Genomic DNA, 14,459 nt, shown 5'->3' with positions numbered 1-14,459 from the left:
CTCCCCACATATCCATCTTTTCAGTGTGATGCAGCATGGCCTTGGGAAGAAGTATCCTGGCTCTGGGGTCTGAGATGTCCCACTTCACTCCCTTCCCTCCCCATCTGCCACAGACTCTGGGACCTTGGGCAAGTTGTCTAACCTTGGAATGCCTCCATGTCCCCCTTTGTGGGATCAGATGGCAGGACTGACCTCAGTTAGTTCTCATGTAAAGTACATTAGAAGCACTCTGTAAGTCCTGGTGTTGTGTTTGCTCTAACCGTCCCGAAGAACTTTCTGAACCAAAGGCTTTTAGGGAATTAAGGCTCTCAATTCCATGTAGGCACCACTACCAGGACAGTGCCTTCAGAGCGGGCATCAGGTGTCCCTTTTTTGTCGTCACTGAGGAGTGACAGGCAGGATTGCGGAAAGACCGCATCTACAGCCAGTCAACTCAGTTCTTCCAATCATATATCCACACATCCAACCACCATTTGGTGCCTTGCTCTTAAATGGATGGCAAGAATCAAGGAACAATTAAGGAAAATCATCTACAGGAAGCCTAGAGACCAAAATCAAATAATAAAAAAAAAATGGAACCCAGAGAAAATCGAGACATGGCCAGAAGCAGAAGACAAGAATTGTAATTATGGGACTGTTAGATTCTTTCAAAATAGTCAAGCAATTGAAAAAACAGTATTTCCTAACATTTGCTAGGTCAGATAGATTGTTTGCAAAAAGTAGTGCTAAAAACACAGAAAACCAAGACAATAAAAAATGATGCAATTATTAACTCAAGGAAAAACAAAAAGTTGCACAACACAAGACTCAATAGTGAACATAATTTTATCAAATCCTAGGACTTAATCACATTGGGGAAGAGGAGAAAGGGAGCAGGTTTGGGGTATAGTTAATAGAGCTAAGCCTTATCAATTCTGGATCCTTAACAGAGGGATAACATCTACTGGTGGGCACCCAGATATGCCAGGGCAAGCATATTGTTTAGAAATACAAGAAGTGGGGTACCTGGGTGGCTCAGTGGGTTAAGCCGCTGCCTTCAGCTCAGGTCATGATCTCAGGGTCCTGGGATCGAGTCCCGCATTGGGCTTTCTGCTCAGCAGGGAGCCTGCTTCCCTCTCTCTCTCTGCCTGCCTCTCTGTCTACTGTGATCTCTGTCAAATAAGCAAATAAAATCTTTAAAAAAAAAAAAAGAAATACAAGAAGTAACAGAATTTTTAAAGGCCTGAAAATATGATCTGAAGGTGAGAAGGTTTGAGTGATGTTGGGAAATGAGTATTTGTTCAACCCCTACTGTACTGCTTGGTCTCCTTAAGCTATGCGTGTACTACCTTGACAAGAACTAAAATTATTTTTTAAAGGGTGTTGGAAAAGAAAAAGGAGGTTTGGAAGAAGGTTCTGGTCAGTCAAAGTCAGATGCTGCCATGTAGGAACTCAGGCCTCGTATAAACAAAGAGAACCCAGAAATTCTGATTTTCCCATAAAACACCATGATTTTTAAGAGTCTCATGCTCTACCGACTGAGCTAGCTGGGCAAAACACCATGATTTTTAAATGGTGGTAAATAATTCAGAAAAGACTTTAAAACGGTGTGAAGGCCAAAAATCAACACATAAACACCATGTCTGCTGCCCACATGCACCTCGAGTGTGCCATGGTGAGGATGCCCCTAATTACGATTCTTCGACAGCATCCATATTAGCTTCTAGGGCTGCTGAGGCAAATTACCAAAGTCTTGGTGGCCTAAAACAATACCAGTTTAATCTCTTACAAAGGGTTCTGGACCAGAGGTCCAAAATCAGTTTAACTGGCCTGAAGTCAAGATGTTGTCAGGACTGGCTGCTTCTGGAAGCTCTGAAGGGAGAATCTGTTTCTTGTTTTTCTCAGCTTCTAGAAGCACCTGCATTCCTGGCCCCTTCCTCCATCTGCAACTGTGTCTCCCCAGTATCTGTCCCTATTGTCACATCTTCTCTGACCCGGACTCCCTTTCACACTCTTAATGACATTGGGTCCACCAGGCGCTCCTGCATAATCTCTCCATCTCAAAAGCCTTAACATGATTGCATCACATAAACACGTAACCCATTTTGCTCTCTAAAGTGACATTCATAGACTCTAGAGATTAGAATGTAGACATTTTGGAGGAGCCATTATTCAGCCTGGGGGTCTTGACCACTAATGGGTCATGGGAACAATTTAATGGATCCCAAAGAGCATTCCTAAACATGAAATAGAATAGAATCATTGGAAGGACCATACTTAGTACAGGTAAGTGCTGCCCCATAAGAGTTGTATCGTTTTCACACATAAATTTATATACACAGCACATATGTGAATAGGGTATCCCAAAGCTAAATGTTGGGGAAAACCACTGGTCTGAACAACTGGTGGTATACTTTGCACGATGCTCACAGTGAAGAGAGGGAAGGACTTCCATGGCGGTAATCAGGCTCTGCCTTCCATTGGCTGTGTGACCTTCAGGAAGTTAATTAACCTCTCTGAGCTGGTTTCCAAGATTATGAATAGGGGATAACCATGCTATTGCCCAGGGTTGTTGTGGAGATCAAATGAAAACATGTGAGCCTCCTTTGGAGATAAACAGCACTCTGTAAGGTCATGTAGCTGGGCTAGTTCACACCTGCAAATCACTGGATTGCCTTGAATTAAAAGTCTTGGGAGGAAAGGTTTTCCAAATTTGCTTTTACCCTACTTTCCACAAGATGGCATCCTTGAAACACAGGGAAGTGGCTATGGTGGGGCCCACTGAGGCAGCAGGGTTTCAGGGACATTGACTTCAGACTTTAAAGGGTCGAGGCCTCCTTGCAAAGGGTTGTTCCATGAAAAGACTATATGGTCCTGACTTACTTCTTCCCAGTGGCAAGACTGAGGAGGCGTTCCCTGTCCTCTGAGCAGTTGCAGATCGCTGTGATCAGTGCCTGATCAAATGATCAACAGAATCCAAGAATCCCCTGAGGTTTCCCACTCACCCAGTAAACCTTTGTCAGGGCTTCCTGGTCCGGGTGCTGCCTTGCGGCATCTCTGCCTCCCTGCATCCGGGCATGCCTGAGAGGACAGGGGACGGAGTAGAGCAAGGGACTGCAGAGAGGGATAGGACAGCTCAGCTGCCAGATGGCGGTTTCCACCTGGCTTCTAAGATGTGGCAGGGTCCCATCACCACAGACACACAAACAGCAAAAGTTAGCTCTTGCATACAAAGTTACTGCCTTTTCTCTTCCTTTCCTCCATCCCCAAGTTTCTGGAAAGAGGAATGTATGCCCCGTGTCAACTTTCATTCTTTATCACCTTGGACTTTTCACCCACAGTTGCACAGATCCAGGTCCCTTTTTCTGGTGACCTCCTGGTTGCAAATTTCACACCTTTCCTCAGCTACCTGGAAGCAGACACCTCCCCCGCTCTGTGAACCCCAGGTCTCAGCCACCTTCCCAAACCCTTGTGTCCTGGCTGCAGAGCTCCCCACACCCTTGCACCTCCGCCTGCCCCTGCTCAGCCTTCTGGCACTGAGCTCTGTCTCCTGTGTCTTTCCTGCATTTATCTGGAACAGGGCTCCTGGCTAAGTGCCTTCCATCTGCAGGGCAACCTCAGGCAGAATCAGTGTCATGCCCATTTTGCAGGGAAGGGAACAGAGGCTGGGAGCAGTGAGTGAGTCCCCAGGTCACACGGCCAGCTGGAGTCCCAAGTCTGACACTGTCTCTCTGTCCACCTGCCTGTGGCACGCTGACAGCTATGGCTCAGACTATAGAAAACATTTCCTTAGGCTACAAAATTTATTTCTTCATGAAACATGGGTTGGGGCTTAATTTCACCAGAGAGTTTTTTATACTCTTGCATACACAGAAGAAGGAAGACTTTAGTAATCAGCTGCAAGTCCCAGAGAGCGATTTTCCCAGGATAAAATGACACTCTAACTTGATATAGATGGTTCTGTAACATCCCCTTCCTTCCTCCTTTCCTCAAATTCAAGCACTGTAATTAGAAAAGAATTCAGTCCTTTCCCACATCGGCCATAAAGTGGCCTGTGGAGGGAATGCTGGTCAAGAAGAAAGACCACGTGGTGTCCTGTGGTCTGTGTGTGAAGAGACATGCCAACAGAACAGAAAATAAGAACAAATTAAGATGTACAAATGCTGCTCAGCCTCCACCTGTGAGGCGGGGATCCTGGAGTCCCCAGCGCTCCCTTTCAGAAACTCCCTCTGGGTCTGTTGGTCTGTTTGAAGCTGCTCCAAGTTGAGGGGGGGGTGTCATCATGGAAGGAGAAGGACATTTTATAAACTTCCTGCTCACTCATGAGCGTTCAGGGGTGGGTGGGGGCAGAACCTCCAAACGGCTGAGTGTCCAGACGGTTCTCATTTCCCTGGGTAACCATGGAAAACATGAATCAGAAGTCCGGGCCCCACTTGGGGGGCCGCAGTGTGGGGCGCCCAGCTGTGACTCAGAGGTCCGGCTCTGCGGGGGCCTTCCTGTAATCTCCCATCCAGGGAAGGATTTTCCCTGGATGCCGGGTTTCTGCAATTGTCTGTTCCCTGGGGGGCCCTGCCCAGCCAGCTTAGGGGGCTCCAGGCTCTGCTGCCCTAGGTTGGCCATGATGACAGCTGATGGAACACATCTTGGCGGCAATCCTGTGATCTGGAATAGTGCCTCAAATCCCCAGAGCAGCCCTGGGGATGGTGTTCCTCTACCCACTTTACAGATGAAGAAAGCAAGGCCTCACATCAGATCCATGTCCAGGGCTCTCTTACTGGAGTCCAGGCTCTTGATCCATGTCAGGAGCTAATTGAGCACAGCTTTTGGGGACTTTTTTTTTTTTTTTTGTAAACTTCATACTCATCCAAGTAATTCCTTTCCTTTTTTTTTAAGTAAGAAATAACTAACATGTAACAAACATAGGACATTATATCAGTTTCAGGTATACAATGTAATGATTCAATATATGTATACACTGTGAGGTGATCACAAGGTGAGTCTACTTAACATCCTGAGAATGGCTTTGAAAGCACCTCTAAAAAGACCCTGTAGTCCCCTTGTCTGGCCCATTCCTGTGGCAATGGCCATGAGATGTGGTGGGGTCACTCTGAATGTCCAAAGGCGCCCCAGTGCCCACTGAGCCCTGGGCTGTGAACTCAGAAGTTCTCCAGCTCACACAGATCTCTCAGCTCTACACTCAGCGTGCTCCTTCCCAGAGAGAAGAGGGTGCCGGTTCTCCATCCCAACCCCTTACCCAGCCACTCTGCTGCTGTGACTGGAATAGAAAGCCTGCCTCTCCAGGTACAGCCAGGGGCCCCTGGGGTCTGACCAGCAGCCAGCAGTTTTATCCACTGACCCTCAGTGGTGGGTGCTGTCACTGTCCCTACTTTACAGACCAAGAAAATGAGGACCAGAAAGTCAGTGAATTGTCCATGCTCATTCTGCCATCAAGCAGCAGGGCCAGGATTTGAACCTTGGGCTGCTGGCTTCAGAGTCGCTCTGACTTTCCCTCCTTCGACCCTCCATGGCTAATTATGTGGGCCTAAGAGCACTGGACCATTCCCTAAGGAATGAAAAAAGGTGCTTCTATACCCCTGCTCTGTGATCTCATATAGCCCCTTCTTGCTCGACTTTGCACCATCTAGAGCTTTTTACTCTCCCTCCAGAGAACTTTGTTATACAGGATGGTGCTTCCATAATGCTCAAAAACCTGGGTTCTCTCTGCTGTTCTGCACAGACAGACATCAAGTCTTGTCTACAGATATGAAGCACTGGCTTGTTGCTGCCAGTTCAGATAGCCTCACGGGGCTGAGGGTTAAAACCCAGGAATTTTAGGGGCGCCTGGGTGGTTCAGTGGGTTAAGCCGCTGCCTTCGGCTCGGGTTATGATCTCAGGGTCCTGGGATGGAGCCCCACATTGGGCTCTCTGCTCTGCGGGGAGCCTGCTTCCTCCTCTCTGCCTGCCTCTTTGCCTACTTGTGATCTCTGTCAAATAAATAAATAAAATCTTAAAATAAAAAAACCCAGGAATTTTATAAGGCAGTGGTTAAATACAGCCATTAGTATAAATGAAATCATACATTTACAACTAAGTAAGTTATTATCGACAAAGATAATGAATTCCCAAAACTTGCCCCTTCTTTATTAACTGATCTTGGCTTACAACTTGTCTGTTATCGGTGTATGAAATCTGAAAGGTCACATGCTCTATGAGGGGGTGATGCCGTATATCTCTTCTCAACTCTGTGTTCAGTGGTAATCATGTTGGTAGCTTAAAATTTTCATGGTGAAAGTATTTATACCATGGAAATTGGCAAGGACTACTGATCGGGTGTTTTTTGTTTCTGATTTGTTTTGTTTTGTTTTGTTTTTGCTTTTCCTGGAGAGCTGGGTAGTAATTATTATCAGTACCCCCACTAGACAGAGTGTATATTCAGAATCTTTTGTATCAAAAGCAACATCTCCAATGGCATCCATTTAAGTCAACATGGTTGGAAAGAAGAACCCAAAATCTAGAAATCTAGACTTTTGGAAAGTGCAATGAGGAATTACAGGGTTGTAACTGAAGGCTGGGGAGGTAAGTTGTCCTGACACATTACAGCAGCGAGCCTGGGGAAGCAGTCATTCCCTTCAACAGCCCTGGGATGAGGCCAGCTCTGCCAGCTGGAAGTGGTCTGCCAGAAGCTCGTGCCCTGACCCAGATGAATCAGACCAGTTCTGATATCACGTTCACCAATGAGAGAGTGCACCCAGTTCTGGGTTCAGGGGCAAAGGAAATTGCAAATAATTTATCTGGTGGACCACCTGCCACTGCTCTGGGCATCAGTGGGAGCTCATCGCAGGTCTCTCCCAGTCCCTGGACCCTGGGAGTGCAGGAGTTCATAGCGACCTTGGAAAACGCAGTGAGGACACTCTAAGGCAAGAACAGACCCAGGGAGTTGTGGAGGGTCTCTGCAAACTGGAAACAGAAGCACTGGCCAGGCCCCCAGGGCTTGATCTGAGCATAAGAGGGTATTTTTAAAAGGAAATACGGGATAATAATGGAGGTCTCCCAGGATGCTCTGCTCAAAAGCTTTAGCTGTTTTGAGAAAACATTTAATAATGCCTCATTTACATTCACAGGTAGTTTTCAGCGACCCATTTAAAAAGTCAAGGAACCTTAAAATGCTAGGGAGGGGGTCCTAGTGAGCAGAGGAGGGGAAAAGAGAGTATATCCACCTGCTTATGCAGAATGCGGTCTGCTGGGATCATTTTGGAGACTGGCAGGACGGCTTCAGCAGGAAACCCATGTAGGTGGCCACTCCTGGCCACCTAGTCTTCCTCTGGTGTGGCTTTGGGGAGGCCTGGGACTCCTGTTGAGATTAGAGGGTGAGGCCTGATTACTACCAGGGAAAGATCCTCTGGGGACACAGCCCTCAAAGATCCTCCAGATTTCTATGGGGACCCGTCAGTTCCCTGAACACATGGGCTGGGAGAAGGGGGTGGGACAAAGTCTCCACACTGGAGGACAGAGGCAGCTGCATGCTGGGAGTACGTCTGATAGAGTGCAAACCGGGAAATGGCCAGCTTGGGCTGCCAAATCTGTCAGGAGGCACTGGGTCAAGCACTGGCTAGGACCCAAGGGAGGAGCAGTGGGGCATAGATCTATGGTCCCCATGGGGCCACCATGGGGCCGAGGCCAGCAGCCAAAGCCAGAGGTGAAGGCTGCAGCTGCGACAGACAGGCCACAGCTATGGTGTGGTGATTCCCAGGCCACAGAGGACTTTGAGAAACCCAGGAGGTGCTGTCCTCACACCTGCAGGGGGATGCACCCCAGGCTGCCCATTCTTAAAGGCACAGCCACTGCGTTTTTCAACAGATGAACACATATGTCTAACCTTCGGCCTTGTTTGTCTGTCTCTGGGAGTGAAGATAAAATGCTCTTGGTGGCATTATTTGCAACAGTGAAAAATAAAGATTTATATTTCTGATCACAAACACAAGTGTATGAGCCTTTGTGAAATATCAAATTTCAGAAAATGGCTTGATGCCGGGAAAATTACAATATGATGGTTGTGGAGAAAGTGGTCTGCCCAAGTACATGTGTGCAACACGGAGAGAACCAGAGATGCCCCAACACTCTTTAAATGCTTTTCTTTGTTTTGAATTACGGGGGAGTCTTAGATCCTTACACTTTCTTCTACAAGACTTCTTTGCCGAATGCCTGGGTGGCTCAGTCCAATAAGCATCTGCCTTCCGTTCAGGTCATGGTCCTAGGGTCCTGTAGTCGAGTCCCACATCAGGCTCCCTGCTCAGTAAGGAGCCTGCTTCTCTCTCTTCCTCTACCCAGCCCCCTCATGTGCTGTCTCCCTCTCTGTCTCTCTCAAATAAATAAATAAATAATTTTTTAAAAAGACTTTTTTTGCAAACAACCCAAGTAAGGAAGAAGGAGTCACGTGCTGGTTGAGAGAGAAGTTGGAGAAGGGAGGACCTGGGTGTCCCAAGAAGGCTGTGGACTTGAGACTCGGAGCAGATGCTTCTTCACTGTTTTCCCACGCCCCCCCACCCCCGTGGGTCACCCCTAGGTTCTTTGGAAACTGGGAAAAGACATACTATGTAACTACTCATTTTTATTTGAGAACTGTCCTACATAGTTGAGCACAGAAACTTGGATCAAACAAAGAATAAAGACTGAGCCAACATCACATGAGAAGTCATGAGGAAAAATCAGGAAACGCAAAATGTAACTTCTGCCCAACATTTAACCACAGTGTTTCCCTTCAGAGTCTCTGTAGCTCATTGGAGGGAGGCAAGAGATCTCCCAAAAGGCTAAACGTTGGTGGAGGTGGATAATGTGTCTGGAGGGAAGAGAGGGTTTGGCAGGGCAGGAAAGAAGGCAGTTGAGACCAGTATGCTGAGAAAGTTCCCTCCTTCTACCAAGGGCCAGGGGCAAAGGGGCGGTGGGTGGGCCATCCCCTGGGGCTCTTCCTTTGCAGTGAAGGGTGGGCAGAGAGGCAGGTGAATTCTGGTCCTTCTGTGACACCTTCAATGGCCCCAAGGAAGGATAACCAGACCAAGCCTCAGTCACAGCCTGTGGCTTTGGTTCTCGATTTAAGGAGATTTTCTCAGAAGGTCACCTGCCCTCACTAAATCATGCTAAAGTCTTAAAAGAGCCTCTGTAGATACTTCTTTAAATAGACTCACTGGAGACCCTTCAACAGGTGACCACATGACCTGGAAGATGGCCGGTCCAGATCTAGAGAAAGAGAACAGCCCAAAGCCCCAGTAAGGGTGGGGTCAGGTGGGGACTGTGACAACGGGCAGAGGCTACGGTGATTTCAGCATGGTGACACCTGGGACCCAATACAGCATTTGTGGGTCTGGTGATGTTGAAAAACTCGTTGCACATTTTTGCAAGACTAGATTGTTTGGTAGCTTTATTTTGTAGTGCCTCTTAAAGTTTACCTATTTGAAAAGATGAGGAGTGTCTTATTTTGTTTTAATTAACATTACTTTGGGTTTTACCCAACTGGGGAGACAAAGCATCTGCTCTCAGCGACTACTCATGTCCTCTCATCCTCGTATGACACAGGTCACTCAACTTCTGACTTGTCACATGTGAGGTCATGACTTGAGGTGGTTTCTCAGAGTGGCAGCTTTTCTCTGACCAAATGAAAGTCTTCCTGGCCATCTCTCTGGTGAGCAGAGTTTTTCTGGTCTCTTCCTCACACAAAGAACAGTCGATCAAGGACCCTGCTCGATGCAGTCACCCCACTTCTATCTCCGTCATTCGAATGTTCCCACAGTCCTCTCTTCTCCCCTAAAAAGTAGTCAGAGCTTGCTCAATGTGTCCAAGGAGCGTAAGAAACATTTTAATTGCTAGATCACCCACAAACACATGATTAAACTCTGTAGAGATACAAGACTTCAGAATTTCATCCCAACCAAAAACACAAGACAAAAGAAAACAAGAGGATTTGGTTTGGTGTGTGAGGCAAAGATTTTTCTCAGCCTTCAATCGGTGTCGTTGGGGAAAGAAACAATAGAAGCTACACTTTAAGATGTCGTTGCAAGCGGTCAGTGCAAATACTTTGCTTGTCACATTCCTTCCAGAGATGTGCTTGCTAATGAAAACACTGTAGCCTCAATTTTAAAACTGAAAGCATGATTGAAGATTGACAGTTGTATTTAGCAACTCTTCAGCATTCGAACAGCACACTAAAATTTGGCCTAGAAAAGTTCCATGTTATGAGAAGTACAAGTCATACTCCAAGTTGAGCAAAGTCTTGAGTCGGACTTGAATGCCCAGCAACAATGACTACAGATTCAGTGTTTCCTCTCCCTGAAATTCACTTGACAAATAAAATCCCCTGGACATCAAGGGGCACATGCTTGACCCACTTCTATAACCCTACTTACAGTTGGGATAGAAAACAACAGGAAAAAGCAAGCCTCCCAAGTAACCTTAACTTCCAACTCAGGCTGAAAACGAAGAGGTTTCTGCGTTGAAACGTGAGCCACTTCCAAAGAGTCATGGGATCTTAAACACAGACGCAGTGTTTCTGCACTACACTGGTGCTCTTTTCAGGGATCCTATGAAACAGTATTGTTCCCTCTTTCTGTAGAAAGTGAATGTGGCTCAGGAGGGCTGATGCGTTTGCTGAAGATCATGCAGCTACTTTGCAAGTGAGATTACACTGAACATAAAGCTTAATGATAGGAATTTCCTGTCTGTTGATCTTCCCAAAATATCACAACAACTTGCTAATAAAACAGAACAGATGACTAGGATTCCTTGCGAGAGACTGTACACAGCCTGGATGGCAAAGGGGAATCAGAGTTAGGGTACCTGCAGTCTGTAGGGTCTGCATGCAGGGGGCTCAAGGCAAATATTTCAAGACAGGAAATTGGTTGGGATTAGGCAAAGCTTGTGACCCATTATTTACTGTGGTGATACAGCAGGGTGAGGATCTTGAAGCAAGTCTTCAGAGGCAAACTCTTTTGGGTATTTTTTCCTTGCTTATAAGTGAGTCATTTATCTAAGTGAGTGGAGAGTTGTCTCAGAGAAATTGATTTTCGGGATGCTCCTGAGGCCGAGTGAAGTTCCTTGTTTGGTTTGCACGATCTTCCATGGGCAGAGGTGGAACAAACAAGAAGGTCGTGTTGACACAGGTGCTCTCGGCTCTTGTTCAAAAATCCCAATCGCCTAACGGCCACTAGAAATAAGAACTCATGGAGTCCAAATGGCATCTTTCTCCTTTTTTCATCTGATGTTGTATTCAAAGTGCTGCAAGACATCTCACTAGGGAGGGTGAGCTGTGCTTACGTGTGCCATGCAGGGAATTGGCACTGAGGTTTGCTCACTGACACTAATGAAGATACACGAGGTCCTCTGTGGTACCATGGCCAGGAAAGACAAACCTGCCTCTGACTCTTCCTCTTCTCTCCTATCACCCTTCTCCTCCCTTCGGACACCCTCTTTCCTTCCCCTGACTCATCCTCAGTGTCCAGCCTCAGCCGTGGTCCCATTTTTACTCTCAATCTAACAACAACCAATTCTGGCTCAAGTTATACCTGATAAGTACAGTATCACCTGAGAGCTTACACTGTGGCCTCTTCTAGATGCTTGGAGTAAAGCAGATGGGCTGGGAGGAAGGGGAGAGGCAATCCCAAGCTGGGGCACCATGGCTGAGATTCTGCCCAAAGCTTTGCTTGATCCGTTCACAGCCTCCATAAGAACAAATGATAAACATTCTTATTTTAGATAGCCATTTTCTCCTTAAAGATAGAATACATTTTATGTCTACTTTTCATTGATATAGTTTTGGAGTTCATTTCAGAAAGTTATTTACACAAAGTTATGTTTCAAGGACTAAATTCACCCAAAGGAGAAAGTCTGTGTAGCACCTGTAAATAGATGAAACAACATTTTAATTAACTCCTCCAACAAGCTTTGTACCTTTTCCCTGAAGATTTGAAAACTAACTTCTTCAAGTCCTGGGTTTCAGAAACTTTGAGATAGCATATACAGGTGCTCTCAAAGGCTCCATCACCTGCCGTTCACAATGAACTCTCAGTCCGGAATCAACCAAAGCACAGACTCTCCTACATGGTGTCATGAGATGCCAGCAAATGTCTGGTGGGCACTATTTCCACTTTCTTGTATTTCTCATCTCCTCGTCTGATGGCCTTTTTCCTTCAGAGCAGTCTGCTCACATATGGCTGGAGACAGTGGTGGTACCATGCTTGGCTTGAGACTGTTCTGGTGCATTTGCTGCAGCAGGGACAGCTCACAGTACAAAGATCCCGGTGCACCCACCTGATTTGCTGCCCCTCCTTGGCTACCTGGGCATGAGGTAGAGTCCTACTTCCCACCCATCTGACGATTGTCCCCAAATATACAGTTGTTTAGATGAGTAATTAAGAATAACAAATCCCTACTTTAATGGCATGACAAATGTATTTGTATTCTTATCTGAGCATTTCTCCCTCAATCTCATCTAAGGATGTTCTGTCTATAATTAATGACACTTCCATCTGTGATGATGATAGTTTTAACATTTTTTTTTTCTGAAATTTTTTATTTTTTTATAAACATATAATGTATTATTAGCCCCAGGGGTACAGGTCTGTGAATCGCCAGGTTTACACACTTCACAGCACTCACCATAACACATACCTTCCCCAATGTCCATAACCCCACCACCCTCTCCCGACCCCCCTCCCCCCAATTTTAATCCATAATTTCTTTGAAGTTTGAATGGCAGTGTTATTTTTCCATTGTCTTATGTGAGATTAAGAGACTCTTATGGTTTGTCTCCCTCCCGATCCCATCTTGTTTCATTTATTCTTTTCCTACCCCCCAAATCCCCCACATTGCATCTCCACTTCCTCATATCAGGGAGATCATATGATAGTTGTCTTTCTCTGATTGACTTATTTTGCTAAGCATGATACACTCTAGTTCCATCCACATCGTTGCAAATGGCAAGATTTAATTTCTTTTGATGGCTGCATAGTATTCCATTGTATATATATACACCACATCTTCTTTATCCATTCATCTGTTGATGGACATCTAGATTCTTTCCATAGTTTGGCTATTGTGGACATTGCTGCTATAAACATTTGGGCGCATGTGCCCCTTCGGATCACTATGTTTGTATCTTTAGGGTAAATACCCAGTAGTGCAATTGCTGGGTCATAGGGTAGCTCTATTTTCAACTTTTGGGGGGAACCTCCCAAAAAACAGTGGGGCACATGGGTGACTCGGTTAAGCATCAGACTCTTGTCTTAGGAAAAAAAATCTTAAAAAAAAATACAATAGCAAGTGTTGATGAAGATGTGGAAAAACTGAAATCCTCTTGCACTGTTGGTGGGAATGTAAGATAGTTTTAACATTTAATCCCTCTCTGTATCCCATCAGAAGGCCACATGTTTGGGTTACTTTTCTCATAATTCTAAATATTTTAAAAAAAAACAGAACACACATGTATACTGTATGATCTCAATTTTATGGAAAGATAGTGTGTGTTTATACATAAGGAAAACAGAACATTTTTATTTATTGTTAACACTTGCCTATAAGCACTTATTTCATAATAAGTTTCTCAATAAAGACAACCATATCTACCTCTGTGGGAGCATGAACATCAAATAGTGCCACTTCCAGTCATAGAGATTGGGAGAAGGGGCAAAGGAATGGGGTTCCTCTGTCACTGCCCAAGATCAAGAGGAACTCAGGTGGGGCCATCGTTTCACAGAAAATTAATGAGCCTGAGTAGATACGATAGTATATACAATGTATAGGAGCTCACATGGGAGAGAGGAGTGTTTGAGTGGGCAGTGAAAACAGAAGAGGCTGAAGTCTTTAGGAGGTAGGAGGTTAAACAATGGGACATGCAAAATTCCTCAGTTGTCCACGAGTTACCAGGCCTTTGAATCCTGCTGGTGCCTAGGACAAGTGGAAAGAGTGATGAAAACAACAGGGGCAGAGCTGTGAAATATTTAAGACAATATCAGTTACACAAATTAAAAGTGTATGTGCATAATGGAAAGTATGCATGTTGTAATAATACGTGCAAACAACAAGTTGTGTTGAGAAACCAACACAATGGCTTGACTAGCAGGGAAAAAGGAGAGATGTTTGGTGAGAAATAGAAGTAAATAGATGGGTGGGTGGATGGACAGGTGAGTGCACAGGTGGGTGAACAGGTGGGTAGATGGATGGTGGGTGAATGAATGGGTGGATAGGCAGAAAGATAGGTAGATAGATAGATAAATAGATAGATAGATGGACAGACAGATGAAAGCCTAGCATGGACAACTACTAATAATGTTCCATGAACTAAATAGTGTAAATGACTCAACACTTTGCACCTGAGGATTAAGAAAACAATTAATGTATTTGGGATAACAAAACAATCATTCCCTGAATTATTTGGGTAAAAACTGAGGGGCCCATGAAAAATGGTCCTATCCCCTCCTTGGTAGATTCCCAGA

Source organism: Mustela nivalis (assembly GCF_964662115.1).
Source record: "Mustela nivalis genome assembly, chromosome: 11".
NCBI classification, from domain to species: domain Eukaryota; kingdom Metazoa; phylum Chordata; class Mammalia; order Carnivora; family Mustelidae; genus Mustela; species Mustela nivalis.
The sequence above is the reverse complement of the archived record's forward strand: the minus strand, read 5'-3'. Positions refer to the sequence as shown.